Genomic DNA, 18,555 nt, shown 5'->3' on the forward strand with positions numbered 1-18,555 from the left:
CTATAGATAAAAGGACACTTAAAATACATATTTTTAAAAACACACCAAAAAATCTATGGTTTATTTTGGATGCTAAAGCTATTTAAGAGACCCATGAAAATGATTGCCATCAAGTAGAATATGGTTAGAGTGTTCACGTTTTTAAAATTTTGGAACTAAACATATATTTTGTAAGATAATTTAGACTTTAAAGGAAGTCTTTAGGCAAACTCTCTCAAAAAATGTAACATACCAAAGATAACCATAAAGTTAGCAATATAGCAATCACAAAATGTTGTAAATTTGACAAAACAGTGTTGCTGATAATTAAGATCTGCCCTTGACTATAGAAGAATCCTTGAAATAACAAAAATGTGACAAAAAAGAACAGTCCACCCAAGTGGACATAAAAAGGGAGTTGAAATTTTAGCAAACTTGTCATTAGTTAAACATTCATTAAGCTATACATTTATTTTTTACAGTGTCCCATATTTGCATTATGTTTTTCAGTTTAAAAATGGTTTAAAAATAACCATGAAAGTTTCCTTCTTCTGAGGCAAACATACACATACAAATAGAAACTATTGAAATTGCACAGAAATATTTGATTATAAGAAGAACACTTGTTGTCTGGGATATGCATATATTAATATTATAAAACAGCTAAGTAAAAGCGTAAAATTAAAATACTCTTCATAGAGGATGGGGAACTCCAAATTGAAAACTATTGTTACAAAGCAATGTATATGTGAGGAAGAAATGATAATTCGTAGAGAACTTGCAAGATCATTTTGATGTTCCAGACTGACACAGTCTCATCATGAACATGAAACTTCTAACTTAAGTAATTAGTTCTAAACATACTGTGGATATTTTAAAGTGAAATATGCTAAATGGAGGCATTTTGATAGCTTTCAAGTGTAACCAGGTGTGTTCCCTGATACTTTAAGCTCATTAATTTGCAAAATGTGTTTCATCTCATTCCTAAATAAGAACTCACATTTTCCTTTTTACTTATTTTTTTCCCTTGAAAGGTTATTGAATTCATTGGAGAAAGAGTGCTGTCTTGAATTTGGTGAGTAAAGAATATACCGTACTTGTTGAAAATTGATTTCAAAACTAGACTTAATAGGATACCATAGGGGGCACCTGGGTGGCTCAGTTGGTTAATTGTCTGACTCTTGATTTTGGCTCAGGTCATGATCTCAGGGTTGTGGGATCGAGCCCCCAGTTGGGCTGTGTTCAGTGTGGAATCTGCTTGTCTCTCCCTGTCTCTCTCTCTCTTCCTCTCTCTCTCTCCCTCTTTCTCAATAAGTAAAATCTTAAAAAAAAATTAGTATACCATACTGCTATTTGGTAAACTAAGCTGTTCATGTATGCTTTTCTCAAGATTATAATTTCTTGATGATAACCAATAGTTGGCTAGTTTGATGAGAGTTATTTTCGTTCATTGGTTTAATAGAGAAAAAGTAAGAAATTACCAGTGTATTTTTAGAGTTTCTCAAATGAGAATTCAGAAGAACTTCAGGGTCTTTATGGAATCAAGCTTTGAACTTTATGGCAAAAATGAAAGTAATTGGGAATGATTATGCAGTCTTGATGCTTATTTTTCTCTACACGAAGCAATGTTTAGTCAGTTTCCCAAAGATTGGTGCTCATATCTCTGGCTGTACAAGATTAGCTTTTAAAAATCGTTACATATTTTATTGTAATTGAAAAATATGAATAATACAACCAACCCTCAATTTGCTGTGATTGCCTAGAACAAAGCCAAGTTCAAAAATAATGTTAATTATGGGGCAACTGGGTGGCTCAGTCATTAAGCATCTGACTCTTGATGTCAGCTCAGGCCTTTATCTCAGGATCTTGAGTTCAAGCCCCATGTTGGGCTCCACGCTGGGTGTGGAACCTACTTAAAAATAATTTTTAAAAAGATGTTAATTAAATGGTTAATTTAATGTGGCAAAAAGTGTGATGTTGGTATGCAAATGACTGGCTTGGAAAGCCTGATCTATCAGCATTGCAACAAGCTTTGGTTTGGAGAAAAGGAAACCTGGTTTCCAGCTCTGATTCAACTTAAATTCATCCATTTAGTTCCTCATATATTTACTAGTTGAAAAATTTATTTCAGTGTTCATTGTGAGCTAGGTACTGTAGAATATCCAAATATTTTAAATTGACCATAAGTCTGTGGGGAATGAGTGACTTTACTATAGATTTCTGTTTCCTCAAATGAGGGATTGTAATAAAGTTCATTCTGCTTCTCTGATGTTACATAAAATACCACTGAATTTATCAAATAACACTACCAGTGAGTGATAACGGATGGTTCCCATATTTAAGAGTCAGCCTATGATGGTTTGGTTTTGTCTGACCATTGAGCCCTTGGGAACATGCTTGCCATAGGTTCTGAAAGCTTTCTTGAGTGATTTATTTTGGGGCCATTCCATTCCAGCTTTTATGAATTTGGGTTTCTGTGATTCTCTATACAGAAATCTACCATTATCAATCATTTTGGCTGGGTTCATGTTCCACTAAATCTTTATAAAACAATCTGCTTTAAAATCAACACTAATCACTGGGCTCTGGGAGCATAAAGGAGATTCTATTTTAATATGACAAAGTGGTTCTTTGAAGGGCATAAGAGTCAGGGTAATAGTGAAACTAATGTTTTGTGTAAGAATGCACATGAGTTTCTAGCAGTGCTCTAAAATGTGAGTGCTAATGGATTTTCTTACTTCCAGTATACAAGCATAATTCTCATAGTTTTCTGTTCCTCTAGTAACTGTTTACACTAAAAATAACCAACTTGGGAGAGCTCCTCTGTCAGCCTCTGGGACTTTACATTACTTTTTTTTTTTTTTTTTAAGATTTTATTTATTTGACGGAGAGAGAGCCCAAGCAGGGGGAGCAGCAGGCAGAGGGAGAGGGAGAAGCAGACTCCACACTGAGCAGGGAGCCAAATGCAGGGCTCCAAGGGCTCCATCCCAGGATGCTGGGATCATGACCTGAGCCAAAGGCAGACACTTAACTGACTGAGTCACCCAGACACCCCTGAGATTTTACATTACTTATAAGCTAACAAGTTAGCCTGTTATGTACTCATGAATGCTGGAAGGAGACATGAGGTACCTGGTCTGAGTCCAAGGCCTCTATTACACATAGCTCACCAGCAGCATGAGTTTCATGCTGGTTTGCTTCTGTTCCATGTCCCCCAAGTCCCACAGCAGCACAAATAGGTGCCTGCACACACAGTGGGTTACTGTACAGGAAGGAACACCGAGTTCAGGGAATCTATTGCTTTTCCAGCTAGTGGAAGCAAGCTTGCTCTTTAACCAGGGAGAGGCATTACCTCAACCCTTAAAGTAGCTCTCTACAGACACACCCTGAGAACTGGTCTGGGTAAAGACCTTGTGCTCTTGGCCTACCAGCAAGAACATGTCCTGATACTCAGGGCTCATTACGGACTACCTCTCCCCTCACACCTCTAACTCGAATAATCTTTAGTTCTGTGACAAATTCCCATTTTCCTTCCTCCTTCCTTACACAATTATTTCGGGGAAATACTACAAGATGTCTGTTTCATAAGGTGATGGTGGGATGCTTAGAAGTCAAAATGGAAGAGAAGCACACTAGCCAGATGGGAAAAAGCATCAGTAGGAAAGTCAATGGCACAATAACAAACATATTTTTAAAATAAATCAAGTCATATTTTGTAGCTATTTTGGAGTCCTACCCTTCCTTTTTCATTGTTTCACCACACTTTGCAACAGTCAGAAGGAAGGACAAACCTGTTGGTAGTTTGTTTTAAATAATGGTTGAAATGAATAATTTTCAGGATAGTAATACTAATCGCAACAAAAGCAGATCAAAGCATCCTCAGTTTGAAGCAGAGATTTGTCCAGGCTCCTTTTCTCTTTTCTAGTGAAGTCAGAAGACAAGAGAAAGCCTCACTACTAAGGGGTGATTGTTTTACTTGCATCCCTGCTCAGAAACAGTCTCTATGTCTGGTCTACAGTCTGATGACAACTAATTTAAATCATTTCAAGTCCCCTTAAAACTGTAGAAGAAGTAGGTCCTCCAGTTACGGAAAGAGCCCAGAATGCCTTGTTACTCATCCTTGACGAGAGGGTTGTGGGTTTCGAGTTTCTTTATGTATGACAGAAAGCAAATGATAAGAAAATATAATGTAGTTTTCATTTTGAGAGAGAATTGTTATGGCCATCAGAGGTATTCTGGAGTTCCTCCTTCTGACAGAAGTTTCTTCAGAGGTGATCTCTCTGGATCTTTAGGTATCAGGGCATTAATTTCACTTAGAGCATTGTTTCTTCCTTCCAAAGAGTTTTCTGTTGAAATAAATTTTAATATTTTCATCTAACAAGCATCACTGGCCACAGCCCAACTCAGTATTTTAACACTTCTTCCAAGTATCTCTATGGTTCAGTTTTGGATTTGATGTAAAAGGTGTATTGTCTACTCTTAACATCACCTCATAAAAACCACTGTCTCTTGTGCTATGAGTGGCCATCTACAGGAATGGGAACTATAGTGCTTATCCTAAAGGTTTGTTGGGGAGACGAAATAAAAATATCTGAGGGAAGTTTGCCTAGCATGGTGGTCTGTCAGAACTAATTGTATCTAAAACCTCTTATACCTGGGGTGCCTGGGTGGCACGCGGTTAAGCGTCTGCCTTCAGCTCAGGGCGTGATCCTGGCATTATGGGATCGAGCCCCACATCAGGCTCCTCTGATGAGCCTGCTTCTTCCTCTCCCACTCCCCGTGCTTGTGTTCCCTCTCTCGCTGGCTGTCTCTATCTCTGTTGAATAAATAAATAAAATCTTTAAAAAAAAAAAAAAACCTCTTATACCTGATTCCTTAAATTCCTTGAGGGTACCAGTTGATCTTCTTCATTAATGTGGCCCCATTGCCAAGCTTGGTGCCTCCATGTGTGTCCATAAATACAGGTTGAATGAATGAATGAATGAATGTTCTGCCGCTTTTTCTGTCTTATACGAAGCAGGCATGTCTGTGCTGCATTAGAGGATGATACTGTATTTCCACAATGTCTTTCCACCTCAGAGCTCATTTGCCTTTCTGTCAAATTATCTTGCTGCTCCACCTCATATCCCAGTGAGAGGACAGAATAGCCAAAGTAGTAATTTTCCTTATGGTTCTAGTCAGGGCTCTTCATACTTTCACAACATTAGGCACACATGAAACATCACCTATAGTGACAACCAGTGTGACCTCATCACAACATATGCCTCTAACAACTGTCAGGAGATACTCTGAATACCCCTAAAGATACCACAAATGCCATTTGGGGGCCACAGAGGGAACTGCTAGCGACTAGAGTGCATGAATTTGCTTTGAGATGGTACACTAGTGACCTCTAGTGGCAAAATTGATTCAAGATGTTTATTTCACAACAAAAAATTTTACTTCATTACCTCAATCCTGTCTTCCCTTCATTTAGTGACATTTTCTACTTGTAGAATGACCTGAATTATGCACAGTGATTTGTGTCTGTTAATATACAAATATTATTTTTGCATTTCATAGAATCACAGAACTTTTGACCTGAAAGAAATCTCAAAGGGATTTATCGGTTTTATTTCATGTGCCGAAAACGAGCCCCAGAGAAATAAAGTGACTTGCCTGAAGTCTTACCTCAGGGGTGGGACTAAAAGTCTAATGAGTCTAAGGATCTTTCCAAACTTCAGAAAACTGCACCCCCAGCTGACATCTGACCTTATCTGCATGAGAGACTCCCAAAGGAGAACTACCCAGCTAAGCCCTTCCTGAATCTCTAAACCACAAAAATAGTGAACAAAATAAAGTGAATGTTGTTTTACAACACCAAGTTCTTGGTTATATTATGCAGCAATAATTATCAGAACAGAGAATTTATTTAGGAATTTTTTCAGATTCTATAGAAAATACCAGTTGAAAAATACAAAGTGATGTATGCTTCTCAAATACTTATGGAATCTCAGTTGATCTATTAATAGGCAATAATAACAGCTATAATAAATCAAAGAGTTGAACACATATTCTTGGTTGAAATGAACATATATTCTAATTGATAGAAATATAAATTCTCCTCCCTTTATTAGACTTCAGATTTCAAATATGTAAATTTTGAAAATTTAGATCAAAATGAGGACATATGTGTTCTGCATCCTATAGAAATCTATAAAGTCCTATAAAATGAGTAAAATGTCAATTGAAAAGTATAGTTTGAGCTCCTAATGTGTTAGTCACTTAAGAGAATATAGAAGTCTCTCAAAGAGTTTATTATCTATTTGTTAAGATACATAGAACCCACATTAGATAGAACAAGTGTAAAATAGGGTGGTACTAAGTATGATAGAACTTTGAAGAGAAGGGAGAGCAGTTTGGGCTGGGTTAGGACCACATAGAACATTTGGAGGGGCATGTGAAGACCTTTTTCTGACTAGTATACTTTTTATTTTCCCAGCCGTAAATTCCCTGAGAGTTGGCAGTGCTTTTGCCATAATTTCTACTGTATATTCAATACCTGCCCCATCACAGGGATCCAGTATAACATATCAAATTAATGGTTGAATGATACATGTTTGGACATAGTAGGAAATAAATTGGATATCAAGAGTTTGAACAAAAGAGAATTAATAGATGAAAGAGTAAATGAATGATTCAGATGAAGAGGGTATGGAAAGCCAAGTGGGAATTTGCTAAGATAGATTCCTAAGGTGGTAAGTGACATGCGTTCTAGAAAGATTTGTATAGGTGTAGTATGCAGGAGGAATTTGGTAGGAAGATATTTTAGCAGGAATAACAACAATAATAGCAAACATTTATTGAGTTCTACCCATTTGTAAGGTGCTGAATTGAGCACTGAAAATATATCATTCAATCCTCACATAATCCTGTAAGCTGGATGCTATGATCCTGTTTGTCTTGCACATGAGGAAACTGAAAGTCTGACATACTAAGTCATATGACTGTTGCAGTAATTCAGCATGAGAAGTAGAGGTGATGGAGAAGAGGGGACATTACCAAAAAACATTTTAAAGAAGGTAAAAGCAGGATGTGTTGACAGATTAAATCAACTGTGGCAGATAAAGGTGAGGGAAGGGTCAAAGATGACTATGGTTTTTAGCCTCAGGTTCCAGAAAAATGATAGTCCCTTGTTGCAACACTACCGTGTGGATGGGTTAACTTATAGCACCTCCCACCCTTTTTAGCCCAAGGTTCTGAGAAAGAACTAAACCCTCCTGAGTTTTTCATTGTATGAAATAAATGGTCTCCTTGCATCTAGAAAGGTAGTAGTTATATGCCATCCCTGGGAGTGTTGGGAAAATAGCCAGAAATCCTTTTCTGTGTTCCGTGGTTCATTTCCTGGTTTGAGAAAGGCTAAAATTATTTAGCAGAAGATTTCCTTTGGAAAACTGTGAAACATTTACTTAGTCTATTCACCCTTGTCCTTTGCTGGTCTAGTAAATCACTTCAAAAAACTGTTAAACTTTGACCATGAAAGTACTGGTTCAAAAGTTCTAACTCTGCTAAGTAATTTCCTAGCTCTGAGCTCCCAGACCACTTGATGGCCCAGTCGATTAAATTTAATTGTTTTGCTTTGTTTTGCTTTTCTGTTTGTTTTCTCTATAAAGAATTTTCTTGGAAAGATTTTTCTCTTCCATCAGTAACTTTGCCTTCATAAAATGATGACTCCAGAATCTAGACCTTGTCAGTTGGTCACACTGTCCCACTATATAGACAGCCCAGAATTTCCAGTGCTCTATAGGTCCTGAAGCACTGAGTTCTTCCCCTTCTCCCTCCTTGGGGTTGATCCCCTTTCACTGCTTTGTAATCTACGGAGGTTGGGAAGGGCTTACCTCATGGTGACCTTTCACTGGGCAGACCTGGGCAGTGAGCAGAACATCGGCAGGCTCCTTTAGGTCATTCACGAAGCTAATGAAGTGAAGTTTCTATAGCCTCCCAACCATAAGTCATTCACCGTTTATATCTTTATTTTTTTAAGATTTTATTTTTAAATAATCTCTACATCCAGTGTAGGGTTCGAACTCACAGCCCTGAGATCAAGAGTTGTATGCTCTACTGACTGAACCAACCGGGTGCCCCTACGTCTTTAACTATTTACACTTAATGGAATTTTCTGATGGAGATTATTAGGACTGAGGTATTAAGAGAAAAAGAAAAAGAACTACAAAGAATTGTGGGTGGACTTTAGTTAACTACAATACAAAGTTCATATTTTGAGCTTATTTTTTGCATATTAGCAGGGAGAATTTTAAAAACTTCAAAAACTACTTTGCTTAGTCAGGAATATTAATTATGGAGAATTTCCATTATAATAATTTCCATTATATCACAATTATTTTTACTGTATTTGTAAATAGATTTTTTGTTTGTTTGTTTAACAAAAACCACATAAGAACATTGTGCCATTTAGTGTCATCTATACTAATAGATCACATTTATTCAGCTTTCCCTGGGGGTGCCACATGCTCTCACAAGAACTATCTTATTTAGTTCCTACAAAGTTTTTATGAGGTAGGCACTTGCTGTCCCCATGCTGTGAATGAAGAAGCCAGAGTTAGCTTAAATAATTTGCCCCCATGTTACCACTGCTAGCTGAGCCAGGATTTGATTCCAGAGATTTCAACTGCAGAGCTTGGGGGCTAATCATTACTCAGCGCTGCCTAAAAAAAAGGCATACTCCATACGTGAATAACAAATAAGGCTCAGCAGCACTGTTCCTATGTGAACAGTTAAAGGCTTAGCAGCAATGATTGCAACTATTGCAAATTCTAAGTGCTTAAGCCTAAATTTACCTGAGCCACAGACTTCCTCTCCAGTACTTAAAATAATAAAACTAAAACTTTTCAAAAGTAATTATTCAGCTCAGATTAGTGAGGTGTTGTTTTTATCTCCAAACCCTTAAGTTAACAACCAATAGGGAGTGTGGTCAATGTCAGAAGGAGAGGAACACAAAGTGCAAAGGTCAGGCCATGAGATGGAAATGGAGAATAAACAGAGGGCCTAGAACCTTGTAGATGTGAAAGAGAGAAGATGGGACAGAGGATAGAACAAGGCATGGAAGGGAGAAACAAGGCCACAGAGGGCAATCAAGAGAGGATAAAAGACAAGGTAAAGATAAAGAACAGAATGGGGAGAAAAAAATTGTGGAGGGAATGAGGAAAAAGGGAGAAAAAGAGAAGGCATGAGGTACAATGAATTAAAGATGCGACTGTGGGGGGCGCCTGGGTGGCTCAGTTGGTGAGACATCTGCCTTTAGCTGAGGTCATGATCCTGGCATCCTGGGATTGAGCCCCAAGCCCCAGGTCAGGCTCCCTGCTCAGTGGGGAGTCGCTTCTCCCTCTCCCTCTGGACCTCCCACCTGCAGGTGCTCTCACACTCGCACTCTTTCTCTGAAATGAACAAATAAAAAATCTTTTTTTTTTAAAGATGCTACTATGATTTTTCTTAGTATTGAAAATGAGACCAAATGTGATGAAGTGTTTTTCTTAAAACAAATGTAGGAGGAAGGTTATGAAAAGTAGTATAACGAAATGACAAAGACAGCTAGCTCTGCTCTGTATCACTCTAACATTTTATAAGGGTGTTCTATCTGATATGTGGAAGTTAAGACCATAATCCTAACCTGAGTCCTGAATTTGAGACCCATATGAAATACCAGTGTTTGGTTTATAAACATCCCATCTCCTGAGAGAAATAAAGGTTCACTTATAGAAAGTAAGGCTAACGTCTTTGGGGAGCCCAGGCATAGGATAATAGGAACAGGTGCTGTCTATCCCCGGTGGCCATTCACTTCAGGAGGGGCGCAGCTCAAGGCTCAAAACAGATACACTGAAATTACAGCCTGATTTGAGGGCCTGGTATGTCGTAGACTCTATTGAGTATCTGTTAAATGGATGAATAAATAAAGGAGTATTCAGTTTTTCCGTGCTGGTCATCCTTCCCTATCTCTCTTTTCATATACTAAGAATTATAACCCAGTCGATAAATTAGGACAGCGTGAGTCTATTTTGATATAAATAAATAAATAAATATGTAAATAAATACATAAATAGTTTGATGTGAAAGGAAATATTTCATAGTCTCAATTATAGAGAAGAAATAAAGTGAATATAAGTGAGAATTTTAATAGCTCAAGGTGATAGGAATAGAATATACACTTAATTAAAATACATAGGAAAGATTTCAAAATACTATGTAGCTCTTCCTCTAAGAGTATACTGATGATTATAACCCACGCAGTAAATTAGAAAACCATGAGTTTACTTTGGGATAGGTAGGTAGATAGATAGATAGATAGATAGATAGATAGATAGATAGATAGATGTGAAATGGAATATTTTCATGGTCTCAAAATATCCCACCCCAAAATATTAGCTGATTACCAAAAGAAAGGACTAAGATACCACCATAATCAGCGGATCAGAGTCAACCTCACTAGTAAAGGGGCAAATAGAAATTATGTACCACCCGATAGGGTGCAGCGAGAAGGACTCAGCATAACTTCTGTGATATTCTTGCCAAACTTACTGATCTTGAGGAATATTTTACTTTTTTTATTTTTTTAAAAGATTGTATTTATTCATCTCCAAAGGCAAGAGAAACAAAAGATAAAATGAACTTATGGGACTTCATCAGGCTAAAAGGCTTCTGCACAGCCAAGGAAACAGTCAAAAAAACTAAGAGGCAGCCCACGGAATGGGAGAATATATTTGCAAAGGACACTACAGATAAAGGACTGGTGTCCAAGATCTACAAAGAACTTCTCAAACTCAATACATGAGAAACAAATAAACAAATCAAAAAAAGGGCAGAAGATATGAACAGACACTCCAATGAAGACATACAAATGGCTAACAGACACATGAAAAAATGTTCAAAATCATTAGCCATCAGGGAAATTCAAATCAAAACCACACTGAGATACCACCTTACGCCAGTTAGAATGGCAAAGATAGACAAGGCAAGAAACAACAATTGTTGGAGAGGATGTGGAGAAAGGGGATCCCTCCTACATTGTTGGTGGGAATGCAAGTTGGTACAGCCACTCTGGAAAACAGTGTGGAGGTCCCTTAAAAAGTTAAAAATTGAACTACCCTATGACCCAGCCATTGCACTACTGGGTGTTTACCCCAAAGATACAGACGTAGTAAAGAGAAGGGCCATATGCACCCCAATGTTCATAGCTGCATTGTCCACAATAGCCAAATCATGGAAGGAGCCGAGATGCCCTTCAACAGATGACTGGATTAAGAAGCTGTGGTCCATATATACAATGGAATATTACTCAGCTATCAGAAAGAACGAATTCTCAACATTTGCTGCAACATGGACGGCACTGGAGGAGATAATGCTAAGTGAAATAAGTCAAGCAGAGAAAGACAATTATCATATGATTTCTCTCATCTATGGAACATAAGAACTAGGATGATCGGTAGGAGAAGAAAGGGATAAAGAAAGGGGGGGGTAATCAGAAGGGGGAATGCAACATGAGAGACTATGGACTATGAGAAACAAACTGAGGACTTCAGAGGGGAGGGGGGTGGGGGAATGGGATAGACTGGTGATGGGTAGTAAGGAGGGCACGTATTGCATGGTGCACTGGGTGTTATATGCAACTAATGAAGCATCGAATTTTACATCGGAATCCGGGGATGTACTGTATGGTGACTAACATAATATAATAAAAAATCATTACAAAAAAAAGATTGTATTTATTTATTTGACAGAGAGAGAGGGACAGCCAGCGAGAGAGGGAACACAAGCAGAAGGGGTGGGAGAGGAAGAAGCAGGCTCCCAGCAGAGCAGGGAGCCGGATGCAGGGATCGATCCCAGGACCTTGGGATCAGGCCCTGGGTCGAAGGCAGACGCTTAACGACTAAGCCACCCAGGCGCCCCTTGAGGAGCATTTTATAAAATAACTGCCCTGTAATCTTTAAAAGTATCAAGGTCATGAGAGTCAAGTACAGGTTGAGGAATTGTTCCATACTGAAGGAGACTAAAGCAACGTGATGACCAAACACGATTCATGATTCTGTATTGGATGCTTTTGCTGTAGTGGATGCTATCAAGGCAACTGGTGACACAAATTCTCTTCGAAGGTTGGGGATTGTAATGTACGAATGTCATTTTCCTGGTTTTGTTGTCTGTGTTGTGATTATGAAGGAGAAAGTTCTTGTATGTAGGAAATACACACTAAGGCATTCAGGGATGGCAGAGCATTGGGTTGACAACTTGCTCTCAAATAATTCAGGAAAAAATAATCCTTTTTAAGGTACTTGCAGATTTTCTGTAGTTGGGATTTTTTCAAAATAAAAAAATCAAAGCAAGATATGACTGTGCCAACGGGTGGCACTTTCTGTCTCGTCTTCCCTGCTCTTCTGTGCCGCGTGTGTCCTATGCCCTGTGTGTCCTACACTGAAGTTTTCCACTTTCTACATGTTATTTTTCTAAGACAGCTTTCTGCACACATCACTAGAAATGCAAAAGGCAGTTAGTGACGTTTTGATAGATGTCCCTAATCTTAGCATTGGTAATTTCACATGCCTCTCAAGATCAGCACTCACGTTAGGATTAATATCTTACTTCCGTATAGTAGGAAAACTCTTCATGTTAATCTTATTTTTAAAGAAGAAATTATTGCATAAATACAACATGGAAGTGTAATAACCTACAATCCCTTCACACTAATAAATACATTTTTCCTAGTTCTCTTCCCATCCTAGTCCATATATATAAATTACCTTCACATGGCTGTAATCACAACATAGATACAATTTTATATGCTACCTTTCTTGTCTAAACATATTCCAGTATTGTCAGAGAGCCTCTGGGGCTCTTCTTGCCCTCTGATTCTATGATTACATTTTTGAAACACTGACCTCATAATATAACCAGGGGACCACATTTCATTATTCAATAGCTGCAGCATGGGCACCTTAAGGCTTCTACCTAGTCAGTATAATGGGGTTATGCTTTCTATCTAGTAACTTCTATCCAGATGCATTGTATTTGACAAAGGCTTTGACGTCCCTGAGACCTGGGCTGGAATCCCAGCTCTGCTGTGTACAAGTTACTAACCCTTTCCGAGCCCCTGTTTTCAATTTGAAAAGTAGGGATAATATCGATCACCTGATATTTTTAAGAATTAAATGACATAATGAATGTGGAGTTCTTGGCATAGTGCCTGGTATGGATTCAGTTCTCAGTAAATGTTTGTTATTATTATTCACCTAGGAGATACATGACTAGTTAATAAAATGTGGGCTTACTCCAAGTAATTTTCACAACTCTCTTAGTTGTGAGAGATGATGAGTTATTTTTTAGATGGTATCACACATCCAAAGAGTTAACTAGAATTTCTAAAGAAACCAACTGATTTTCTAAGCATCACCAGAATTGTGAGAACCTGTAGGAAAACTAGAGTGACAGCTGATTAATCATCTTTCTCGAACACCTGCTTTGGTTTTACTGCCGCCTCCACCAAAAAAAGAAAAAAAGAAGAAGTAGTTAAAAAAACAAAACAAAACTTTTAAAAAGATGTAACCATTGGAACATGACAAGTNATGGGATCGAGCCCCACATCAGGCTCCTCTGCTATGAGCCTGCTTCTTCCTCTCCCACTCCTGCTGCTTGTGTTCCCTCTCTCGCTGGCTGTCTCTATCTCTGTCGAATAAATAAATAAAATCTTTAAAAAAAATAAAAAAAAAACAAAACAAAACAAAACAAAACTTTTAAAAAGATGTAACCATTGGAAACATGACAAGTATTACACATATGGTTTGCTTTTAAAAAGTGATCCGTTAGCTATGAATTTGCCTAATTCCTTCACGGTCAAATGACTACATACTATGGAGAAAGGATAATGTCCCAACTTACAAAATGGGCCAATAAAGGAGCTACTGTTTGTGTTAATAAACATTCTGCAAAAAAACTATTCTTTGAGAAATTCCTTGAAATATAGCCTCTCTCTGGGCAATTGTGTGCTTGGGGATCAAGTATGTAACAGATCTTGGCTGAGAAATTTGGTGTTTAGGGACCAGCAGTCACTGCTAACTGTGATTGAGTCTCTCAAATTATACATCAATTACATTTTATTTATAGAAATTCTGTTTTTTTATACCATTTTAAAGCAGAAGGGACAGGATTCCACTGTGTAAGTTGAGGAACACTATAATAGCACAAAGCTCAAGCTGTTTAAAATTCTAAAATAAAAAAAGGATAAAAAACATTGTTGAAAAATCTTCTAAATATTTTGATAAGTGAAGCTTTCTGAAGAGTTATCATGACCTTAGAAAAACCCACTAACCTTGCCTTTAAGAAGGAAAATGAAAGCAAAATTCCACATGGATGAACAAATAATAGTAGTCTTTTGTCCACTGGGAAAAGGTAGTAAAGATTCTCAGGAGGGATAAAAAAAGAAGAATGTGTTTTAAAATGCAAGCTTTTTCAAGCAGCTTTTACTAACATCATGCTACCAGACATGAGAGAACCACGCATGTGCACAGCCAAGTACTCTGAGCCAAAGTCATTAAGCTGACAATGAATTGTGTGTGTGGAGAAACAAGGGAACAATGATTAAATGGGGAAGAAAGCCAGTGAGTGATGAAAAGAAGCGACTGTTGGCCGCGTGCAACCCAGGAAGGCTGGTGGAGGGAAGACCCAGGTCACTGGAAGAGAAAGAAAGCAACGGAGACTCACTGTTCTCCTGAACCATTCATGTGGACTGCCACTGAGTCCCTTCCGTTTTCAATGTCAAGGATTGAAAATGAATGCAAATGTCTATCTGTGCGAGCAAAACATGTCTTTCTGGAACAGTTTTCGCAGTAACTCTGGTTCTGTGATTGATGTACATATAATTTCCAGTAGGTCACTTATCACTTTTGGATCATTGAAAATTTTTATTCCTAGGGTGGAGGAGTTCAATGGAAGCTGGTTCATCCAGTTTGTCCTATTCTTTTAGAGTTATCCTCCCTCTCTATACACTTCAGATTCTCTTTGAAGGCTCAAAAAGAACCTTCAAAGTGTTGCTTGAGGGAGCTCCAAGGGTCTTTAAGGAAACCGGGCTGTGACACTCAAATTCTGAACAAGTCAGGCAGGCAGGAGACCTGTGAGAAGAAATGTGTCCAAAGCTGATCCAACCCCATTGGAGCCTTGGTGAAAGGAAGGTCCCGATGTTGGAAAATAGCTATCTTGCCCCCTTCTCCACAGGAAAAGGACCAGGGAAAAGTCAGCATCTCACTGGGTCATGAGCTCAGGTAAATAAAATTCACTCCTAATTTTTTTAGATTGCCTGTGGATTTGTCTTTAGGGGAAAAAAATAGCACAATTATGAAGGATTTGGTATAAACTTCACATAAAAGATTCTCCCTTTTTTTGTTGTTAATCTAATGAAGAATAAAAAAAAACATTGCTGATACAAGGCAACTGATGGATGGTTTTGTCTTTTAAAGGAAGAGTCAAAATATTAATACTTCTCCTTTGATGAGAAAATGAGAGAACACTCCAGGTTCCTGAAAACATTTAAATACTGTCCTAACACTCTATTTCTTAAGCTTGTTTATTAAAACTAGTTTCTGCATTTTGCTAGAGAATTTATTTCAGTTAAGTGGATTTCTTCTGCTTGAAGATTTTTTACAGACAGAGCACTTACAATTTCTAGCAATACATTAGTGACCCCAGAGCCGTGCCACTCTCAGAAGCTACTGAGAAGCAGAGTTAATCTCCTCTTTCTCATTGAATCTCTTATGCTAAGTCTCTAAGGCATTTTGCTGGGCCAGGGGAGGTATTCCTAATGCCACTGCCCATATTATCTTCAGCTTACAGGAACAGATATCCCACTCAACCAATATCATTATCTATACTTATATGGATCCCACATGCCAATTAAGATTTGCTGAAACTTTCTGCCATTGCTGGTACAGTGAATACACTTGGTCTATTCTTTTACAAAACCATTCCTACCATGCTAGAGATGATCTTTCTTTGACATCCCTAAGGATGTCTGAACCAGCTTTTAAATTAATATTCCTGGCCAAACTTACAGGAAAGGGTACGTAGAGATGACGTAGGGAAAGCTTCGCTCTTCCTGACCAGCACACATGCAGACACTTGCCTCATCCCCATGTACTTGTTTAATGATTTCTTCGCTCCTGGACTCGAAGCCACACACTATCCTCCCCAGAGGTCCAGTGTAGCTGGCAAAGCCATTACCAGCAGTGCAGCAGACGCTCAGGAGTGTGGTGTTAGCTGCAAACACTGGCTCCATTCACCGGCAGAAAAGAAAGGCCGGCTCCCTTTTCATGGGCAGAACTCCTGCTATGGCTCAGCATGTCTCCCAGCTGGAGAGCCACAAGTCTGTTTCCTTCTTTAGCTGTATTATAATGGAGGGTGAGATGAAAAGGAATACAGGCCCTTGATACCTTTTACTTGGAGTGCTAACTAATGCAGGGCCTCATGTCTGATCTTCTGCTTGGCTGAGGGGATGGCAGATGGCCTTCTGAAAGCTTTTCAAACCCAGGCTGCTTTCAGCCGGGCATGAGGGGGTATTGTTACATTCTCCGTATAGTGGTAGGAAGCAGCACAGAATAAAAGCACACAACAATTGTGCCACTTCTCTGGGAGGCTTATTACAACCTTACAATGAGGGCTAATTGGCTGATGCCAAAAGCAGACGCAGAAGCAGCTTTGAATATTATTCCGGAGAGGTTTTGGAGAGCAGAGTCAGGAAGGAGGCCGAGGCATAAAGGAGAACAGTGACGGGAAGAGCAGTAGCAGGGAGGACGTGAGGGCCAGGATGAAGAGGAAACAGGGGAGCTGTATTATTTTTATCAGAAAAAAACCTCATGCTCTTGTTTACAGTTCATTCACACCCACCACCTCCTCCTTCCGTAAGCCTCCTTATCAGGAGGATGTCAACAGGCAGTCCTGGCTCAAGGAGCAGCAGCCACAGGACGCTGCCATTACCATGACAGCTGATGTGGCCAAATCTTGGAGCCTTTAAAAAAAACTTTTGTATGAGCTCCTTGAAGTGGGCAGAGGAGGAACTGAAATGTACTGAACACTTACTGTATGCCAGGCTAGTTCAAGAAGCTTCCTTTATTATTTCATTCAATCTTCAAAACAATTCTGAGACCTTTTCTTACGATCATGTGTAACTGAGGAAACTGAGGCTCAGGGATGTTCAGTAACTTGCTTAAAGTCTAACAGATCTAAATCCAGGCAATTCTGACTCCAAAGTTGGAGGCCTTCCCACTACACCGCCCTGAGCCAATTCTTCAAACAGCCAGGTCCTGTCTACTACCTGGCATGGGATATAGTAGGTGCTCAATAAGTGTTTCCTGAAAGGAGCACTAAACTGATCCGTGAAGGAAGATAGGAAATCAGCTCTAAAACGTATAAATAACTTAGGAGAGCTGACCCTGGGAGAAGATTTTCAGCTAGGGACTGTCTAACTGGCCCTCACCACAATACACAAGTACACTCAGTCAGAATTCTTCAGCAAAAACCGATGTGAGAAACAAAAGCAGAAGAAAAATTATTAAATTTCCTTACTACCTACAGCCCACTGTCAAGTCCTTGAAACAGGCAGATCCTCTAGGGACTCAACTGCCTCGATGTTGACACTTTGCTAAGGGCAAAAGGCAATCCTAGCCTGACCTTCCCTCCCAACCCCCGAATCCTGTAAGTCTATTTTAACATAAAAAAATTCCTTTAGAAATTTCCTTTATCTCTAAACCTCCCAAGATACTTGTTGGCAATCACCCCCCAAGCATATGTCCCACCGATATACATCTGAAGGGTAATAAATGACCTTTTCCCAACAAAAGTTAGCCCCCTCAAGGTCCTGGGAACCTTGCTTCCAAAATTCCTTAGAGGCTTACACTATCCTTAACCCCCTCCCAATTGGAAAGTATATAATGGGTCAATCCTCATCACCTCAGTGCAGCTGGGTCTGCCCACGGGTCCTGTCCGTTCTTTAATAAAACCACCTTTTTGCACCAAAGACGTCTTAAGAATTCTTTCCTGGCCGTTGGCCTTGAACCCTAATATCTTTTCTGCATCAAAAATGTATTGTCTATCTTGTGCCAGACACCGTGCTAGGTTCTGGAAGCACAGATATTTTAAAACACAGGCTCTGTCTCCTAGTACCTCATGGTCTATTGGGGAGGACACATATACATCAAGTACAATATGCTGTGAAATAGTATAGGTAGAGGTAAGCTTGGGGTTCTCAGGAAGGAGAAAAAACCTAACTCAGCCTGGGAAGGTCAAAGAAGGTGTCCTAGAGGAGACAATGCCTCAGTGGGTTGTTAAAGGTTGAGTGGGAATTAGCTAGGCAAAAGAAGGGTGAGTGGTATTATTCCAGGCCAAGAGAACAGCATGAACAAAGTCCAGAGGCATGAAATAGTGTGTGCATGGAACATGGTTTCCTACTGAGCCCAAACCATGTGGCAGGAAATGGCACTGAAGAGAAAGCTAGAGCCAAGCAGAGGGGAACTTTAAATACCATGCTAAGAGTCTTGGACTTCATCC

The 18,555-nt window shown here is 39.1% G+C and overlaps 1 long non-coding RNA gene across 1 annotated transcript in view; it reads left to right on the forward strand.

Annotated features, from left to right (window-relative positions):
• LOC117802425 overlaps window positions 1–18,555 on the forward strand; it is a 112,060-nt gene that overhangs the window by 5,965 nt on the left and 87,540 nt on the right. Inside the window, exon 2 of the long non-coding RNA XR_004625831.1 lies at window positions 1,014–1,054. This is a non-coding gene — a long non-coding RNA (uncharacterized LOC117802425). The remainder of the gene's footprint in view (window positions 1–1,013; window positions 1,055–18,555) is intronic.

The sequence above is a fragment of the Ailuropoda melanoleuca genome, chromosome 5, assembly GCF_002007445.2.
Source record: "Ailuropoda melanoleuca isolate Jingjing chromosome 5, ASM200744v2, whole genome shotgun sequence".
Taxonomy (NCBI): domain Eukaryota; kingdom Metazoa; phylum Chordata; class Mammalia; order Carnivora; family Ursidae; genus Ailuropoda; species Ailuropoda melanoleuca.